We start from the raw sequence: 21,352 nt of genomic DNA, 5'->3' as shown, positions 1-21,352 counted from the left end.
TGTGCCGATAGGTATATCAGACTGTTCTGATGTACTGCAAGCCAATGCCTTCTCTTCAAGCCAACCAGCGTTACCAGGGATTTATTACAATTGAGTCTTGGCCAGTGGGTGTCACTAAAAATTAGCTGTAAGGGAAGTTTAAAAAATGAAAAAAAAAAAAAAAAAGAAATAAAAAATGAAAAAAGCTTGGGGTAAGAGAACCTGAATATTAAAAAAAAAGCATTTCAGAACTTATTTTTGGCCCCAAGCCTTGTTTTTAAACCTTCCTTTGGTCAAACAATGGCAATGAGATCAGAGCCAGGCATCTAGTGCCCGCTAATTACCATCTGGACTGATGCTTACAGTGAATAGCTGGTAGGAGGCCCAGATAGGATGGGAAATTATTTCACTAAAGAATCCCGCGTGGATTCCCTGGTGGTGGTGGCATGTTTCTTTATGGGCTTCCTACGCTGCTCTCCCTCACGCAGTGGGGGAACGCCAGCCAGGTGACTCACTGAGGTTCTGCCCCATGTTTACTGCAACAGCCCTCTCCACAGAGACTTACTCACTCTGTGGAGCTTGATTTTCCCAAGAACATCTCAAAGGGCTAATTTTAAATTAACAAAAGCTTTGGAAGGCAGGGAGAAGGGAAAGGGGAGGGGTATTTCTTGCAGGAGGAAAGAGATGGCAGAAATAGACTCCTTCCTTTTTCCTTTCTCTTGTCCAAGATAAGGAAACATCACACGCTAAAGGCAATTTAAAAACAACTTAAAAGGCAGATAATTTTAGTCACAAGTATTCCACTGGGCAGAAAATTGAGATACAGAACAAGTCTTCAGCCAGAAGGTTTTTAGGAAAAACTACCAATGGTCAAGGCAAAGGGGCAAAAATCAAGGAAATACTGTTTGTATTAAAAGTACCATAGGACCAGGTCATAAATCCCCTTAGAGAAAAGATGGTCCACTAGTTATCACAATAGACTTTAATTTATGCATTCCACCCAGGTCTCCTGGTCCACTCTAGGCTTCTTCTCTAACTTCGACAGTCATTGCAGGTCTTCTGTGTCTCAGTTCTCCACTCGTAATAATATTAACATGAAGATGGCCAGGACCAACGTATGATCAGCTATAACCTTTGCTGAAATTATCATTATATTAATGAGAAGTTGCACCCAGTTCTAAAGAGGCCTATTGTACCCCGCCAAAAACAAGGCTGGAGGATTTCGTTGGGGAGCTCAGGTACTCCTGTTACTTTCCAGTTCATGGTCCAACTTTCTAACTAATTGATAAAGACCAAAACATGTGAGCCCTGCAAACTGATTGTGTAGGGGATGAGATTTGCTTCCTGAGCATATGAAGCCACAGGCAGTACCTTCATGGTGTGTCTCCAGGAAAGCTGGAAGCTAACTCATTCACCCACAGAAAAGGGAAGCTGCATCGGGATGCCTTGATATACTTTGATTGGAGGTGTCCTTCTGTAGAAGGCACGGACTGGCACATGACAAGCATAAATGTGTAATCTTCAGAAAGCCTAGGAGGAGATAAGAGTTCACGTTCCAGTTCTACCAAGACTCAAACTCTTTCAAATCTCTCAAAGGGTGAAGAAACTCATAATTCAAGGAGTTAAAAACTGAAGGTGAAGAATGAATCTTGCAGACACAGTTACAGTCTGATGATCGTTCTGTCAAAAATTGAAGGGACTTGTAGCTCTGAGGCAGGGAGATGCCATCAGAAAATGACACTGGCAACTACTCAGTAGAAGTAGAGATTTTGCATGAAACCTGACCGAATATAGTCACACTCCAGATTTAATACAAGGATTATAGTAAAGCCCCCTCCTTTTATGCTTCTTGTCAACTCTCTTTTTGCTACTCTTATTGACTGTTTTTTCAGTCATCTTTGGGTTATATGCAATTCCAGCCAACTTCTAAAGTTTGATGGTCCAACAAAGATATTCTATCCATTATTGTGGTGAACATGTATCAACCACAGGTCAGTACTAGCTTGGGGATGTCTGTATAATGCTCCTTTGCACTAAGTAAACATGTCTTTAATCTCTCTGCACCATCTGGAAAATAATAATAATATTTCTTTGATTTTTCCCTTTTGGTTTTCTTTTCTGTTGAGATTACAAGTATTAAAAGGCAAGCCCTTTCTGTTATTACAAAAGGATACATCAACACAAGTATGACAAACAGGCCAGGACCTGTTCCTTGGCCCTGAAGGCAAGTGGTGTGATTCATCTCATGGCCATATGGCTAAACTTTCTTCCATGTGAAAAAAAAGCATGGCCTCACCCATACCGCCTACTGGGAACAGTCTCTGACCTGTGATATTAGTTGAACCATCTCTGAGCATTGCCTAGGAAAAAGGAAAATGACATGGAGCAAAACTGTTTCAGGGAGGGTGCTGACAGTTGATCACTATGGAAGATCACAGGTGCAGCCCTGGTCATCTTTAATTTAACAGCATAAACCCAATTTAAGTGCACAACGCCCAAGACAAAGAGCCACAAGGTTGATTGGGGCCTGTAGGTATTATCATAAAACAAAAACCAGCCATATTTTTCCAATTTACTATTCGATTTGGCTTCTACTAATTCAAATCACTAGTCATGAGCACCTCCCTGAATAAAAATACCAGCTCAAAGACAGCATGTAGTCTCCACACAATTACTCTTCCAGCAGATGCTCTTGTGCACTCCCAGCCATTCTCTGCCAGTTTTCCAGCTCTAGAAAATCAGCACAATAAGTTACACCAGTGCATGAGAGGAAAATGCCATTAAAGAACATGACTCTCTTGACAGAGCGGTGGAGGTGTATGTTGCTTGACTTGGCTACATTGCACTCTGTCGGCGTCTTTGAAACACACGACAGTGAAAGCAACATCACTCAGATGATCCTTCCCAAGCGTAGTGAGAAGGAATTGCTGGTCCCATAGAGCAAAAAAGATTTCCAAAGGTTGATTCCAATTTCCTGATTTTTAAAAAGAAGTTGCTCATCTGCAGTTAATCAGGTTTGTGCCTTTCATTGTCTCCAAGAGCAACATTCTCCAAGGTGCTTTGAATGAAATGAACAGCCTTTTAAAGGCTCATGAGAGACAGAGAGACTGTCAGAGACAAATTGCTTTATTTGATTATGCTTCACAAGATCTTGGTACATTCTTAACAGAAAAGAACAAAACAAAGATTGATCCTCCTCCCACTTAAATCAGTTGGACTTTTTCTCTAAGGGGGGATCAAATCCAGAACATATTAATTAGAAATGTGTTTTGATGAAATGTTGTTATGTAGTGTGAGGAGTATAACAAGCAAAGCAGATTAGGTTACAGGAGAGACATAGCTGGAGGGGACTTCCAAAGGAAAAAAGGCCAGGAGAGGTCAAGGCGGTAGGTTTGAAAATGGAGGGCTCACCGGGGAACAAGAAGGGGCATCCACACAACCTCAGCCTCAGCTCTCATGTGGGCTTGGACCCTTGTAGGACATGCTGCCTTAACCCCACCTACATTCCCAATAGCTTTGCCAATAGATAAAGACATTTATTTATAACGAACTATTTCATGTGCCTTGGCAGAAAAGCGCATAGTTGCTGAACAGTTGGGAAAGCGTTTTGTCAGAGACGGCCTGGCTGAAGGCTTGCCTATAACTCTGTTTGCTAGAGTTCTGTTGGGCTACATCTCTCATTTACAATCTGCTCTGCTTTTGCTGTTTTGCATTCTTTAATTATTGCGTTAAATCTGTCTAAAAGGGCACTCTTCCCCAAACTCAGATGAAATTTTCAAAATTCTTAACTTAGTCATTCAGCAGCAAATCCTTGTGATTTCCTACAGGTAACATGGTCTTGATAGCAGGAAATTTCGTAAACTCTTTTGACAGAAATCACAAGAAACCTTCTGCACTTCTAGGTGCAGTCTATGGTCTGCCAACGTATCTCCCACTTTCACTCTCTCCCTCTTTCTGGAAGCCAAATATCGCACAGAATTTGCACATATAATTTGAATCACTTTAGCGTAAACTGAAACACTGTCAAAAGTTTATTCACAAGGTATCGATCCAGTCCCAGAGAAAAACACTTTCCTTTCTGCTTTATCCTTCTGACAATAAACTGCTTTTGAACAAATGAAAAAGCACTTAAGTTTTCAACTGCACCTTTCCTGACAAGTGAAAAATTGACAGACTCTGTGAAATAATGTTTTCTCTTACATGTTTTCTTTCTTTGGTACAACTGAGATCTGGCTGGGACAGAACATCAATCTGCCAGAATTATGCGGAAGGCGTAGGATTCGTGGTATTTCGGACCCAGTCAACACAATTAAGCAAGCTTTGTTCTATTTTAAATTCAGAGAATATAACCATCACCTCAGAAGTAGCTTCCAGAAAGTTTTGTTTTGTTGTTTTGTTTTGTTCTTAAACCATGCTCGTTCCAGGCTGATTTTCAGAACATTGAAGTACCAAACCCAAATAAGAACTGAGGAATCATCTGAGCTGAACCTCCAGGTGTTTGACAAGACTTACCTGTTGAGAATACAGAGATGTTCTCTGCACACAGAGTTCTGTTTAGCTCCAGGTGTCCCTGAAAGGTCATCTTCTGTGACTGCAAAATTAATATTTTCAGTAGTATCTAGACTCACTATGAGAAAAATAGAGCAAAAAGCTTCAACAACTCTGACGAAGCTTGTTAAGCAAATAAAAAATAATGTCAAAAGCCCTCCAGTGTTCCAACAGTGCTGGTGTATGATGATGTAAAAAAAATCTCAGAGGCCTAAATTAAAAAATATGAACCATTACTCTATCTTTGTTTTTCTATTCGACTGTAAAATCATTCAAATAGTATCAGGTTAAATCTAACTCAGCCTTTTCAGAGCTATAATAACCCCAAAGCAAATTACATCCTCAGTTTGCTGACAGGAGTCTTAAGGGTCAGAACCCTCAATTTCATCACTTTGGTGTAGCGCCAGGGATTTTAGAAAGTAAAAAAAAAAATAATCAGGTAAACTTCATGTGTCTTAACAGATGCAAATAATTTTAATAAAACTAAGGTGTTGCCTAGGACAATGTGCACCCTGGAGTCTCATCCATGTTTTATTCTGACATGTAAAATAAAATCTAATGAGAAGTTACCTTGGATTTGTGAGAAAAGAAAGGGGAATATTATTTTTATTTCATTTCCAAACAGTTGTGGAGCCAGTAAGGGATAAGACTGATTTGTGCCAGATACTGTGATGTACAGTTTAGACTGTGGTTACTGAAAATTGGTTATTATGTAATATCAGCAGAAAGACATGGAAAATGAATAATGACAAGGCATCTTCTGGGCTTGCTGTACCCTGAGTTTCCAGAAGAATTTTTGTAACCATTATGAATTTAACAGTTACTTATATACTAACCCTTAATGGTTCAAAATTATAAAGCAGGATTCCATGTTTTCATTATCATATATCTCAAGTGAGGTGCTTATATATGTGGGTAGGGAAATGCTCAGGAAGAAAAACTCTTCTGGAAATCAGATCACTTTTCTTGAGACGTTTGAGTTTGGAATAAAGCATCGAACTCAAGAAGCCCAATTTTTTGGTGTGGTTTTTTTCTTCCTGCTGGTGACTTAGCACTGGCATGGACTCCTTTCTGATACTTGTCATGCAGCAGAAACATGTTTTCCCTTACAGTTTGCAACTGAATATTCACAATTTAGCTTGCGGGATTTCTTCAGATATTCCTGTGCTTTATGAAAATTGTTCGGACAGCGCTGGCAGAATTTGCTGTAGGTGGCAGAAATAAGCAAATTCTGTGAAACATTCTGCTCACCTAGGCTGTGAGTAGAGGCAGACCTGGGACACTGGGATTCAAAGCATGGAAGCCAATCACTTGGACTCCATTATCTGGCAACAAGCTCTTATTGCTTACATGACCTGATCATTAGAGGAGAACGTGAAATCGGAATAATTTTTTTTAATACTATCTCTCTGGTTATTATTGGAAGCATAAGGTAACTATACCATAATGCAGGCATCTCAGTCAGAGGTTTAAATGGAAATGGGATCAATCTGGTTCATTGTTTCTAAGCACGAAGGTAGAAAGCGAGGGAGTCCTGTCATTATAACAACGGTCCCTATAGCTCTTATTATTGTGACAGTTCTAAAATGTGACTAATTTTCCAGAAATGTCTTTTATTAAACACATTTACAAAAAGGGGGAGCTGGGATGTCTTGGGCATTCTGGTATTAAAGTGAACGGTGTGTGACAGATTTCAGTTCTCTTCCCAGTTCTTCTATCCTTACAGAATTAGCCTAGGGAGAGGTTGATTCAATGCAGCAGAGGCAGAGTAATGATTCTTTTCGTTCCTTGGCACGAGGAGGCTGCAGGATTATCCACTCCACACAGCTTCCCTAAAAGGAGAGGAGGGGAGCATGCGGTGCTCTATAAATTGCCTCCCAGGGAACGTTAAGTGAGTGTTCAGGCAGCGATGATTCTCTTGTGCCTCCTTGGGCAGGGAAAGGTCCCGTTTGCTCTGGCCCAGCCTAATTTTTCAGCACATTTGCCTTGGTAGCAGCACTGCTTTTTTTACATCGTATTTTCTGTTGAATCAGTATTTGGTTGTTTTAGTTCCAAGTTTTGTTAACGTTTTCTTTTTTTCCTATGAACCTCAGTAAGCGGTCCTTCATTTGTCAGGTCCTGTCCGATTATTTTCACCTGGCTGATGACTCTGTGTTTTTCCTTCTTTGGTAAAAACTGCGTGGATGTAGCAATTTATTCCCTGTTGCAAAAGTTTTCACTCTAATTAAGAGAATACCTCGGTGTAGCTTATTCTTTAGTCAAACGTTAATGGCTTTTTACATCAAATGAACAGAATTTTTCTATTTAAATCAAGGGCTATATTTTGTCCAGAAATGTGTAACTGCTACTCAATTAATTAATCTGAAAGTGGCCACATGATCATTTGTGAGGGGATCCACACATCATTGACCACGAACCTCAACTTAGCACTGACAGTGCACCATGGCTGTAAAACTGAATGCAGCTGATCTAGGCTAGCCCAAAGGACTAACTCACAGATCTTTGACTTCAGTTGACTTACACACTATGTTATCTATTTTTTGCTTTGTGAGCTACCAGATTAAGAACACGTTCTCAATTACATAATTTTATTTGACTCCATATACCTTAAAGCTGGGGCTTTTTTCAGTGAAATCCTCTTAATTTTGAAACCAAATCATATTGATGTCGACAGGAATGGAATTTCATCTCTGAAGCCTTTTAATGGGATACTCAACTTTTAAATGGAGTTAGTTTCCTTCGTTCCTCATCATAACTGTTTTTTTCTCAGAGAAGTATATGGGTAGAGATGCAGTCAGCCACATTAGTTGGTCATTAGAAATGTGTAGGCCTGTAAGACTCTACTATGAATTACTCTACATATTTTATGCCTATATTGACAGGAGGTATTTAAGACATCACGATGCTGAGAAATACTGAGAAGTATTTAAAGGCAAGTCAGAAGTTCTCTGGTTAATCCTCATAGAAATGTTCCATTTCTAATTTTACAATATCTGCTCAAATTCACAAGGGAATTTTTTTTTATTTTGCAATGAGATCCTTCATGTTAGAGTACGAAGGTGTCAGTTTTATTCTCAAACACCATGTTGTTAAGAAATAGGAAAGGGAAAATAAAACTCAGCCAACAAAGATTTTCCCAAATATCCCTAGGTATTGCAGGACACAAATAAACATAAAACAATCGGATGGTGGTACTCTACATGTCCTTAATTTGAGGTTATGTTCTTCCCTCAATTTCCCTTCACCTTACTGCAATCATGTATATTGCTGTTGTCATTGTATTTTTTCTTTCATTTTCAAAATAAAGAAGTGAAACAAGGAAGTTTCGGTTATTCACTTTCAATTTTTTATTTTTACATATAGCAGTATTTTCCTAAATATTCAACACAGACTTGGCTCTCCTTTTGCATATTTACTGTGAGTTTCAGAGGGAAAACAACTAGAGCATTACAGTTTGTTCATCTGATTATTTTAAATGGGATTCTGAATCAGTAGTATGGAACTGCTTAAAAATTTCCGAGATTTATTCTTTTTCTCACCCCCAGCTTAGGGCTCCTGTGCTCTAAGCAGATGAAGTCGGCTTGGAGCTGTTCTGCTTTGTAGCTTGCTGTGCTCAGGGATCATTAAAAGAATTTGCCCTCCCTGAACTTCTCAGGTGCAGAGGGCTTGATGAACAAAATGATTAATTTTGTGTGCTGTGACTCTATCCTAGCGCAACTCCTTGCTGTTACTTATATACGCCTTTATACCAGGACTCTATTAATTTCTGTCTTTACTCTTGCTCGCTTCCCCAAGCTTAATAAACTGGGCCTTTTCATCAAATATTAACAAGTTAATAATAAACTGTAGTGTCATTACAGCATGGGTGCATTCAGAAAGACATGCACAGCCTTACGTGGGGATGCCACACGCTGTTAATTTTGGATAAAGCAGCAGTTTTATACTTCAGCTGTGGAGAATGTTAGGGACATTCTCAGTTCTCACTCCTAATTTACACAAAGGGCAACTGCAGCATGGCTTAGTTTATTTGTTATAGTAGCAATCATTCTGGCACATGCTGGCACTGGCACTGAAAGCAGCATAATGTCACCAGAGGCCGTTTCCTACACACTGCACTGGAATTGCGCAAAAATCTCAGCTGGAAAACAGCCTGCTGAGGCCTGAGATCATAAAGGGCTTCTCGTGAGTAAATGACACTGATCCTGATGCTGGAACAAGTGTTAAACCCTCTGTAAGCTCTGAAAGAGCATGGGGAAAAAGCCCAGAAAATTACACTTGATTTTGTAATTTTATTTTATTTTTTTCCCACCAGCCTATGGTCTGCACACAGATGTTACTGGCTATGATCCATGTATAGAGGGGGAGGGGATTAAAAAAAAACCAAATCTGTACTCTTACAGTTGCAAGCAGAGGGCCCCTTGAAGCACCCTCTGAAGTCACAATTTGTCTTGCATGCTGTGCTCCACTCTCAGAAGTGTATTCATTTTTTCCTAAAGTAGCTCTAAAAGGCAGGTCAGGAGGATGCACCCGTTCATCTGACCCTAAAAGTTGTGTACGGTGAGGAGTTCACACAAAACATTTCAAGAATAAAACTAAAATTGATATCTTCCACCTCAAGAGGAAAACAGCGTTTAACAAAATTATGTTATTCAGGTATCAGTCTGTGTTAAGGGTGCTCCAGACCAGACCATCACTTCACACACATACTCAGCAAAGTTCTTTCCTTCATTTTGCTCCATTTTCGATATACAATGGAAAACAGACTAGTGCTGCAGTAAACAAAATGCAATTTTACTTTATCCTGATGGGACGCTTGTTTTTAAACATAGCAGTGATTACAAGAAGCATGATAGCCATGGGTTTGGCACAGAAACTGATAAAATCTTCTAGATAAGTATCACTTTCCCTATCTGCATGGTTTGTTTCTCCAGTTCTCATGCTTAAAATTTTTGTATGGTTTGTAGAGTTATATAGTACAAAAACTGGCCATGAGAGCCTTCCTAGGAAACCATGATCAAGGTGTGTTTATTAGCTTGTTCATTCAAAAACACATCCTTTATTATCAAAATCCTTAGCAATAAACTGAAAAGCACAAACCAGAGATGAAAACTGAGGTCATGCACTGGTAAACAGCAGGTCAGCACATCTAAGCATAAAATATATGACTATGAAGAACTGAAGAAGAGAGTAGAAGTGCTTTTACTGTAAGACTATGGGCAGTGGCTTCACTTTGGATTTTGATCACAGGCTAAAGTTACCCACGATATAAATTCCCTTTGCCTGAATCTGTCTAGATGTTGAATATTTTTTGGTAAAGATAATCTTTCTATATTACATGTCTTTAAAAAGCACAGGAAAGAAGAACCTGGTATAATAGTCAGAGTTTCACTGGGGTGCCATAGAGTTAAGAGTCAATAATAAAATTCTAGTTCAGGCACCTGACATTTAATTTTGGATTTGCAATTAATATTGGATGTGAGGCACAACATACTGGTATGGCATTTTGTAACTCTTCACCTTTATTATAGAAAAGATGCTAGGAAGTATTAAATCAGAAATCCATTGATCCGTTCCACAAAACTCATATCTGTAGAGACATGGAGAAAAAAAAAAATCATCTGAATTGCTTAGTAAGCAAGAAGTCAGAGAGTTGACCTCATGGAGGGTGAAATTTGAAACCTCCTCAGACGAAGACCGATGATGATGTGACTTTCATACATGCCTACAGTGGAATGAAGGACCAGAGGAGATTTCCCTGAGTTGCTGAACTCACCATGCTATGTCCTACAACCCCTTTCAGCAACATTTGTTGGTGGAGGAACAAGTTCCCATCCCATAGATTCAGAGCACAGAAAGGCCTCAGGGGGCTGCAGTTGTCCAGTAGTGCTTTAAAAGCCCCCAAAAGTATTAATGTCAAATTTATGTCCTTTTTTTGATAGCTTAAAATATGAATCCAAAAGCTTGGCCTCTGCCTTAGCAGCTTACATCACATTACATGATTAAAAGCTAATCATCATAAACACCGAGGTTCAGTGAGGATCAGATGGACCACAACTGGGGAGACCACAGGTCAGGAAGACAGATGTTAGAGGCAGTTGGATCCAAGAGCCCAGTGGATGTGAGGCTGCCTCAGCTCCATGCCCATAAGATCAGCCAGCTGTGAGGTTCAGCACGTGTTCCCACCAGGCGTGCACACACACTCACAGTCTCTCCAGTAGCTTCTTCAGACCTACAGGCCCTCCAGTAGCCAACTTGCCAACCCTCTGGCCAGTGTTTGGCTTCAGGGCTGTGGTCTTTCCCATGCCTGGCTCCCAGACCTCTTACCCTTCTCGCCAGCTAGTCTGGCTTGATGTTTGCTAACAAATTAGGTGTACCCATTGCACACGCACAGAGGACTGCAGTTCCTTAGGGAAACACTCACACACCCTGGTCTTTCCAGTTCCTGGCCCCACAGACACACGAGCCCCGAGAGCCACAGCCCCTTCATCAGCCGCTGATACGCAGACCCTGTACACACACGTGGATGGAGCATAGGGAGCCCCTCGCCCAGGAAAATATTTGGAAATGGAGTTTAATAAAGTGACAGGACAGACTGAGCTGAGCAAGTGCTGAACAGGGCCAGCCTCAGTTTATACATGTTTGACTGCGTTTATCCCCTTATCACTCTCTTTTCCCACACTTGCTCTTCCCCAAGCCACATTGGTTGGTCCTTCCCCTAAACATCCTATAATAAGTCTCTCACACTCTCCCAATTCCTGTAAAAACAATAAGTTTTACAAAATCCTCAAATGCTCCTCCCTATCATCCGAACTATAAATCCTGTTCCTGTGAAGACAGTAAACCCCACAGCTTTCAAGGCCACCTGGAAAGCATTTCCTCGGCCAAGCCAAGTCATCTCGGTGGGTCTCAGCCCTGACTATGGGCTAGTCACCCTTCCTGGGTAGCCCCAGAAGTAACTGAGTCAGAGTACTCCATTGGCACTAATTATGTTATTCGGGTTCCTCCACCTATTGTAGTTAGAAGTCATGGAAGTCACAGAATCATTAAGGTTGGAAAAGACCTCTGAAATCATCAGGTCCAACCCCTAGGCCTCCTAAACCATGTCCTGAAGTGCCATGTGTACATATTTTTTGAACACCTCCAGGGATGGTGACTCCACCACCTCTCTGGGCAGCCTGTTCCAATGCCTGACCACTCTTGCAGTAAAGAAATTTTTCCTAATATCCAATATAAACCTCCCCATTACACCCCGAGGAGACTTCCTCTCATTCTATCACTAGTGACTTAGGCAAAAGAGACCAACCCCCCCTCACTCCAGCCCCTCTCAGGCAGCTGCAGAGAGCGAGAAGGGCTCCCCTCAGCCTCCCCTTCTCCAGGCTAAACCCCCCCAGCTCCCTCAGCCGCCCCCCAGCACACTTGTGCTCCAGACCCTGCCCCAGCCCCGCTGCCCTTCTCTGGACACGCTCCAGCCCCTCCAGGGCCTTCATGTCCCGAGGGGCCCAAACCTGAGCCCAGCATTCGAGGTGGGGCCTCCCCAGTGCCAAGCACAGGGGCCCCATCCCTGCCCGGCTCCTGCTGGCCACACCAGTGTTGACACAAGCCCGGGGGCTGGTGGCCTCCTTGGCCCCCTGGGCACTGCTGGCTCATGCCCAGCCGGGTGTCAGCCGGCACCCCCAGGGCCTTCTCCGCCGGGCACTTCCCAGCCCCTCTGCCCCAGGCCTGGGGCGCTGCCTGGGGTTGGTGTGACCCAAGGGCAGGACCCAGCACTGGGCCTTGTTAAACCTCACACAACTGGCCTCGGCCCATCGATCCAGCCTGTCCAGGTCCCTCTGTAGACCCTTCCTAGCCTTGATCAGATCAACGTTCCTGCCCAACTTGGTGTCATCTGCAAAGTTACTGAGGGCGCACTCAATCCCCTCATCCAGATCATTGATAAAGATATTAAACAAGACTGGCCTCAACACTGAGCCCTGGGGATCCCCGCTTGTGACCAGCTGCCAACTAGACTGAACTCCATTCACCACCACTCTCTGGGCTTGGCCATCCAGCCAGTTATTTACCCAGAAAAGAGTACACCCATCCAAGCCATGAGCCACCAGCTTCTCTAGGAGAATGCTGGGGGGGACAGTGTCAAAATCTCCTCAGCTCTTTGATGAGCCTTTGTGTTTATGGTGATTAGCTTAATCACATATGCTAACGGATTAGGGAAACATCCTGCCTGCTGCCTGGATGGCAGCCTTTGCATGGCACCTAACATGACCTGCCCACCTGCTGATCCAAAAATATCCTGCTCTGCTGCTTCCAATTGCCCAGGCCACATTAAGCTCCCAAGGTCTGGGGTACCCTGTCTGGCCAACATCTGATTGTGCTCTCTTCGTTTCAGCCACCCTATATCATTCACCAGCTTCACCTCACCCACGTTTCCAAATGTTTTGAGATCATATAAAACTCTTCCTGACATACAACATCTGTCTCATTTCTTATTGTGTGTCTTTCCCTTTGGCTCCTTCCCTTCGACTGAGACACTAGTCGTTCCTCCAGGTTTTCTTCTCATTCACTGTGAGTAAAAGATATGTGAGGTTTGCAGCTCTGCCCCATTCATGTCCCTACTCAAAACTTTTTCCTGGAACATGCATCGAACCAGCTGGTGATAATTCCTCACCCCACTGTGAAATATAAGGTCAAGAATGAAAAGATCATAGAAAAACAGCAGTAACCTTGCAGTATCAAGCAGATATTCTAGATTTTGCAGACTGTTTTTAAAGAAAATAAATTTATTTTTAAGCAGGGTCCACTTGAAGCATTTTCCCATTTCCAAACCTGGTAACAAACATGGGGTACATAATTTCATCCTTCCAGCCTCACTCCAGCAACGACAGAATCTGCACAACCCTTCTGCTGCCCCTAGAACCAAACAAAATTGGGCCAAGGCAAAGAAAAAGCTCCATCTCCCAGAGTTGTGTGTCAAATTTAGCAGCACCCCAACACACACTTTCCAAAGCTAATACTTTGAAGACCCGATTAAGAAAAGATTATTTGGTTTCTCTATTTTTCCAGCTGTTTTAGGGCATACTTTTTCCGTACTCTTTGATGCTTTACTAGAGCAGGGACTATGCTCTGAAGGTGTGGCAACGGTACAACTCAACCGAAGTCAGAGGATTTACGCAGTCTGAAGACCTGGCCCTACATTTCACCTTGGCCTTTCCAGTATGCTGATTTAATTTAACCCAAGGCCAGGAATTAAAATAAAAAACAATTCATGCCTGGTTACATTTGTGCTTGTGACCTACGCCTGTCCGAACAGGAGTTGGACAGGACAAAGCACAATGCACTTCCTTGCTTTTATTGCTTTCATTCACTTCATGTCATGCCAAAGAAGGTTGATTTAGGAAGTTCTAGTAATTAACTGTTGATGTTTTTGACTGCTGTTCCCAAGAGACTTACAATGACTTGTAGTGGTTGTTCTGTAGGAAACTCTTTCTGGAACGATTGTAGATAACATACATTCTCCGTACGGCTTTACTTTTACTTGATTAATTTTTAAGCAAGGAAAATAATTTCTCCTTTAAGCAAAGGTCACCTGTTCCCTGCACCCCAGAAACCTCATAAAACACCATTCTCCTCTCAGACCATACTGGCATTTTGCTGTCAGAGTCCACAAAAGAAAGAGGCTTCCTAATTCAGTTACACGTTAGACATAGGATATGTAAAGGGGAAAAAACAAGCAAGGAGAGAGTAAATATTAATGCTGTCTTTATACTGTCAGTTATGGAGTGCTTTTCATTGCTCTTAGCAGTTGAGAAAACTCAAAAGGAGGAAGCACTGGAGCAATATATACCCAGAGACCACAAGTTGTTAAAGAATTTAAATCTTGTCTGGTGCAGTTAGAGGAGACTCTTAACAACTCCCAACATGGTTTCATGGCTGTCTAGTCTCTCGCTCTTCAGGATACTTCCCTGTATTTTTAACTCACTGTTCTGTTAAAAATTAGTGGATGCCTTAACACTGTTGCATAAAACCTTGCAAATTGCACCCAAAATTAAAAGAAATATAATAATTATCATTCTAATTTCTCTTTCTGTGCCCCCTGCTACTCATATACACATGTATTTCTCAAAGCATATGGCATGCAGCCATTAGACACCTATTTACTCTCTCAGATGACTAAACAGTTGGGTACCCATAGCTGTATTTTATACTGTGAAAAGAAGCGCCTGATTTTCAGATTTTCACCTACTACGTTCATCTGCTACTGACATTGAAAACTCCGGGAAAATAACGCCAATAAAAGCAGGGCAGGTTCTAATGTGGGTGCTGTGTCAGGTTTGCAAACTGGAATCATAGCTTTAATAAAACTGGATTGTTTCTTACAGAACTGACTTGACCAAGAGTGACTCAGGAAGGATATTGTGCGTGATGGGAACTCAGCCCTGAGAAGGATGTCAGTCACAATAAAACTGTTCTGTGTTGAAGTGCTCGTAAAAGACCAGTTTACTTCACATGCCGTTGCGAAGCATTACTCATCTGCCACACTACCTAGGACTGACATTTACCAGCCACAATTTGTTATTGCGATATTTTCCTCTTCTACTTCTATTAACCAAACGCAAACAACATATGACAGCAGATTTGAAATCGTATCAACAACATATTACAGCCACTTAAAAACAGGAATATGGAGATGTATCATAGACAATAAGACATAAAGACACAAGCTGTGAACCTTTTTCTTAGCCAAAATGTAATAGCACACAGGACAGTTACCTTCCATGTGAGATAAATAAATATATTGAGCACACTGAAAGCAGTATTTAGCTGATTTGCACTTGGCTTAAGTTTGGCCCCGAGTATGTTTTTCTCCTGAAGTTAATGGTCACTAAAGTGAATGAAGTGTAGCCTTAAAATTCCATCACAAAGAATTAAAAAATCAGTGATTCATGATGTTCTGTACCTCCAGACTGAAATGAGTTGTAGCCTCTTCCATGTTCAATGTTTAAGGTGGATTTTTTTTTCTTTTTACTTGGGTTACTAAATTAATTTACTGCTGCACATTCCACCCCCATTACGATGATGTGTTTTTAGCATTTAGGATTTAATCCCTATCAAAACTCCATCAATGTGACCCATGCCATACACACAGCTGACTGAGTGGCTACTCGGTAACTGTGATCTTCAGTTGGGGTTTTAACTTCTCTTTGAAATAAGCTTGCAGAAACCCAGATGTCCTCAGGGGAACTGTGCCACACAGATCTGCACAGGTGAAGACCACGGACCGCTCCCTTCCCTTAGCCAGAAGTTATATTTTTCCATGGTCCCTGCAGCAATGATCCAGAATTCAAGGTCTGGAGACCTTGGCTCATATCCGCAACACTTACCAAAACAAGTACATCTCAACAAAAGGTATGTTTGCGGAATGCGACTTTTAACCTCATATTCTTTGTGTATTGTACAGAGAGGAGCTGAACAGCTTTATTCTTTTTCTGGTTACACATTCTTTGCTAGTGTTTTGCCAATTAATAAATATTTGCTGAATTCCAGTGCACAGAGTATTTTTACAAATGCCCAGAATATTTCTTAGGTTAATTTGGAAGTCCTTGCCAAATGATAAGATAATGGTAAGAAAATAAGCAGAACGCCCATGCAAGGTACTGATATCTTGGGTGTTTTATCAGGATTTAGGATTGTGACACAGTCCTAGTGCTGTTGTACAAGAAATCTGTGCTTACAAAATCTCATGGCCTGGACACCTTCCAGGTCTCACCTCCAAGATGCCTCCTGTGTGCCCACATCAGCAACCAAACTTTATCAGCAGCTTTTTCTCCAAACGCTGGAAGATTCCTGCTGCTCAATCCTCTGATTTCTTTCACAAAGAGGTGTTTCTCTATCCCACAGCTAAAAGCTGTGAAGTGAAAGACAGAGGTAGCAAAGGCGCAGGAGCCAGAAGGAATCTCTAACCCATCATCTCATTCACGTATTTGGTCGGGTATATGGGTCTATAAATACATTCTTCTTCTTTTCTGACTTTATCATTCACACACAGTGGGTTTCAGTTGAACTAGTCACCCTAACCTCCCGAAAGCCAGCATAGTCGGCAGAGACCCAGCCAGCAGCAGGCAGGGAAGTGAAAAATGCAATTCACGCGACAGGCACCTAAAACAGGTCAGGTGATTCATGCCCATGTTGTGCCTGTTTCTCACCAATGGCTGTGATGATAGTCCTGGGTCACTGGTTGACATGGAGATATCTACCCTGTAGACACCTCTGACTAGATTAGATAGATCCTGCCTGAGATTCACAGATGAGACTAAACTTCCTACAGCAGGAAGGTGCCAAAGTAGAATAACTATTGTCAAGACTATTTGGCAATGTTGGGAGCTTTCGGTTTGGGATGACCACTTCCAGACATGTGAAAGACCTTTATTTTGAGATCGTGGGTGCTCGCTACTTCCCAGTACCTTTGTAGGCATTGGTACATCAAGCAAACAGACCGTGTTACAAACATCTGCCAGTAAGCCATGCATGGACCAGCTGCAAAAATTAAAACGGTGTTGCCTGTAAACCCAATAGCCTTGCTGCATGTCAGCCAATTAGCTTCCATAAAAGAATGAGGGTTTATAAGCTCAGCTTCAGAGCCATATTAACGTCACACTGCTGCTTCCAGATCTACTGTCCCTAAGTATCTGAATCTAGTCTCTGCTCAGGAGCACCTCGTCTCAAGCTGTCTACAGCCAACTCATTATACACTGTTTTTTCCATAAGTGATCTCAGGTTTCTCTAATGGACCTTGAAAACTGAGGCACCCAGATCCATGAGTTACTATAAGACATTTTAATCTGTGCAGACCAAGGATGGGCTATGTAAAGTGTGCTGTGAACAGCACGTAATGTGTACGGTGCCATGGAAACCACACACTAGCTGAAACTCACCTTGATGCCAAGAACCAGAGATCAAAGAAATAGTGTTCTAGTTCGAGGGTCTAGAAAAAGCCTCAATGCTATCCATTCTCCTGAACAGCTAAGAGTTGTACCTTTAAGAACAACTTCCATGAGGTGTCAACTTCAACTGTTGCAGTTTAATATAATTCCTTCAAGAAAAAAAAAACCAAAAACAACCCAAGAAAACCACAGCAGATGATACTTGAAATCTCGCCTGCTGATAAATATCTATCTTTGGAAAAAGTAACTTTGCACACTTGAGGGGTTTTTTATTTTTAAAATCAGTGCTTGTTTCCATGTTGATATAGTCAACAACTATTATTAATGAGGGACATCAGAAAAATAGGTTGCTTTCCACTGTAACAACAATCCCTCCCCACCCTGGTTGAAATTACAAATAAAATATCTGACTGAAAATGCCCTTTTTCTTTCTCTAGTTTTATAAACAAAGCTGCTAAGGAGAAAGTACTTCCTTATTTCAGAGCTAATGTTGGCTTTATTATCTTTTAGCCAATGAAAACAAATAAATGAAGAGTGCTAGTATATACAAACTGTTCTTAATGGGATGAGTTTTCCTTAGGTTATGCAGCACACTGGGCCCTGGATCATATGGGCAGGCAGAAGCAATCATTTTCTTTCCATGAAGAAACCTCTCTGTTTCCTACATGACCTTATTGATGAACAGAAAAACAAAATATCAGTCAGAAAGGCTTTGGGCTTGATGCTTAAGGTTTAGGTTTCTACAAGCATGAGCTGAAGGGACGTAGGCTTACTTTTTATCACCTACTACACAATAACTGTCCATATACTGGGTTTGGTCAACATGAAATAATTTGAGGCAGTTTCCTCCATAGTAAACTTACCCTGGGACAGGAAAATGAAACAGACTTACAAACATAATGTGAATCTGTATTTTGTGTCACATTACGTTTTTGCAAGCATATCCCAAATCATGTAGGCACTCTGAAGAACTTACTATTTCACCCCTTCAAAAACTGATACCAGCGTTTTCAGAAACAACCAGTGATTTGAGGTCCTCGTGGTTTAATGGAGCTCCCAACCACCACCACAAAATCATGCCTTCTACAAGTATTTCAGCTTCAGAACTGAATCTTTAGAGTCCCAAAGCTACTTATCACTTCTGAAAAACCTGGCTTATGGCTATGTCATTTTTCCAAGCTCTACAGCTTTCCTCTGATTTCTAAACTGACCGTTTCCTGTCATTTCAAATTACCCCATTGGATATATTAGGAACAAAATCAAAAAGAAATCTGCCTCAGAGAAGTGAAGACTTGAAAACAACTGACTCAAGTTGTCATTTTTGCTCTACCTGGGAACACAACACACAGAGACAGAGACTCGTTCATGATAGCCATCATATCTCAACGTTTTCCTAGATTTGACCAGCATAATAAGGGCAGATATGTAGAAAAACATACACTAGCAGATTCATTGAGTTAAGTCTGAATTTTACGCACAATTATGACTTTTTCACAAGTGGTTGCTGCTATAATAACAATAAATGTTTTCTGCTGTAGAGTAGACCTGCAGGTGGATAAGAAACCTACCCAGCGTGCGCAAATACCCATCCTGCCCAGAATCCCAGTAAAACTGCAACACAACTGCCTCTGCTCCGATTTTGATCAGGATGAAGCGACTCATCTCAGGCTAAACAATGACAAGCAATGAGTCCTTTGCAGTTTTCACTACCGCTTGGGTAGGTTTCAAGCAGAACACGGTGGGCGAGTGTACATGGAGTCAGATAGTACCTCCAGAGTAGTTATTTAAGCATTTGTATCTGCCTAGGTATAACACCACCGAGGTCAGCGTTGGCTGCTTTATCCCGCTCTGACTGCGCCTACGGTTCCTCGCACAGAAGAGGAGGCTTAACTTCTCGTTATTATTCCACTGACCTGATGAGGCCCTTGAAACATCTATAATCTCCCAGTTTAATTTCCACTAGCAAATGAATTATTAAAAAAACGAGGAGGAAATCTGGGCTTTTATTTTACCATTGCTTTAAATGATTTATTTGTATGGGACATTCTGTACAAGACAAAGATAAATATACATTTTGTACAAAGGTGACATATATGACACCTTACCAAAATAGCACCTCTGCTTACATATTCACCTGCGTACACAATATGCCATGCCTGTTGTTAGCTAAGGGGTCAGTTTTCAGCAGAGGGTATATTTTTTTATGGCACAGAAGAAAGGAGAATGGAATTAAGACAGCATGCAGACCAAGTGCCGATGTCACCAGTGTCTTTCAGTACTCAATTATCAAACAACTGCTGTTTTGTTCATTGCAGGAAGTCCCATTCGCTGGGTAGCGAAAAAGAAAATAAGAAACAATGAAAAGGAAAACACAATTTTAAAAAAATAGATGCATGCTGCTGCAACAGGATATGATTCTACACAGATCTGTGCAAAGGTGTTTCATTGCCATATAACATTTTGCATTGCCTTGTCTGATTGACTTAAAAAACCCTGTAATGTCTTAAGAGAAATAACTTTTGGTGCTTTATATTGAATAAAAATATGCAAATCTTCTTCTTGATGCAGACTGCAAATAAGGTAATGCTCTGGCATTTTTCTGAGAACTAGATCTAAATTAATGTTCTGGTTGCACATTTTTTCCTCACAGACGGATGCCCTAGGAAATCTCAAGAGCCATCGCTCTTGGCTAGTGAGGACACTGCCACTGAACCCTGGTGAAGGAAGATACTGCTTTTAGGCTCCAGGAGCAAGGAGTGGAAGGAGCTTAGCAATGCTGAGGTTCTCAGTGCTCCAGCCCAGTGGAATTACTCTACACAGGTGGTGGTTAGGTGAAGTGGTCCAAGTGCTTTATTTCCACCTTTGTGAGTGAGGGCACAGGTGGATCTGGAGTTAGTTCATCTCAAATAGATGACAGGTGGACAGTGGACTTTGCAGAAGAAATATACACGGAAACGATGACAGAAAATAGGTACAAAGGTCTGTCTCACTGCGGTTCTGTGGCCACAGAAACCAAGTTTCAACAAAAATACTCTCCATAACCAGGGATGAAGAAGCCTCAAAGTTCTTTGCAGACTGTTTTAGAAAGAGAGTCAGAATTCAGGGCCTCTCTTAATCTTCATTTATGCTCCAAGATAAGCCATAAACCACAGACTATTTCCAAGTTCTATTCACTAATCTGTACTCTTTCTTATAGCCTGAAAAATCTTTACACCTTCATGGGTGAAATCCATTTGAGGCAATCCTCTTGGGCTCCCTTTATACTCATCATCCTACAGGCTGAAGCACAGTTGTTCTCATCCTAAAGCAAAGATACATCACACCCTGATATCTCCCCTCCTCTGAACAGAGGAGAACAGCTCCTTTGAACACATCTGCACTGCAGACATCCATATTTTAGTCAGATGAAATCTGGCCTGTCACAAGGCAGCTCCCTCCTTCCCCAGGTGAACACTTATCTTTCCTGCTCTTCTATCAGGGAGGGGAAAGCTATCTCCTAATGGACATACTTTAAAGCAGCGCTTTAAATAAACAGTGTAGGTTTAATGGACTGGAAAATCCAGAAAGGAATTTTTTGTTAAACCTGGTTCCAAAAATCTTCCACCATTTTTCATCTCTACACTATTTTCTGACCAAGTGCATTCTGCAAACAATCTTATTTTACATTATAGATGCCCTGTGAGGTTGGTGGGAAAATCAGACTATATTTGCTTCATGAAACGAAGTGTGGACTATAGTTCATAGAAATTTCAAGATGAACAGAGGCTTTGGATCTGTGATCTTTGACTGTCTGGGATCTCCCACTCCCAGAAACACTGAAGCTCACACCGAGGCAAGATCTGGAGTGCTTGAAGTATGGATGATGAGTGTATCTTAAAGGCAAGTACTGA

The sequence above is a fragment of the Phalacrocorax carbo genome, chromosome 2 (genome assembly GCF_963921805.1).
Source record: "Phalacrocorax carbo chromosome 2, bPhaCar2.1, whole genome shotgun sequence".
Lineage (NCBI taxonomy): Eukaryota > Metazoa > Chordata > Aves > Suliformes > Phalacrocoracidae > Phalacrocorax > Phalacrocorax carbo.
The sequence above is the reverse complement of the archived record's forward strand: the minus strand, read 5'-3'. Positions refer to the sequence as shown.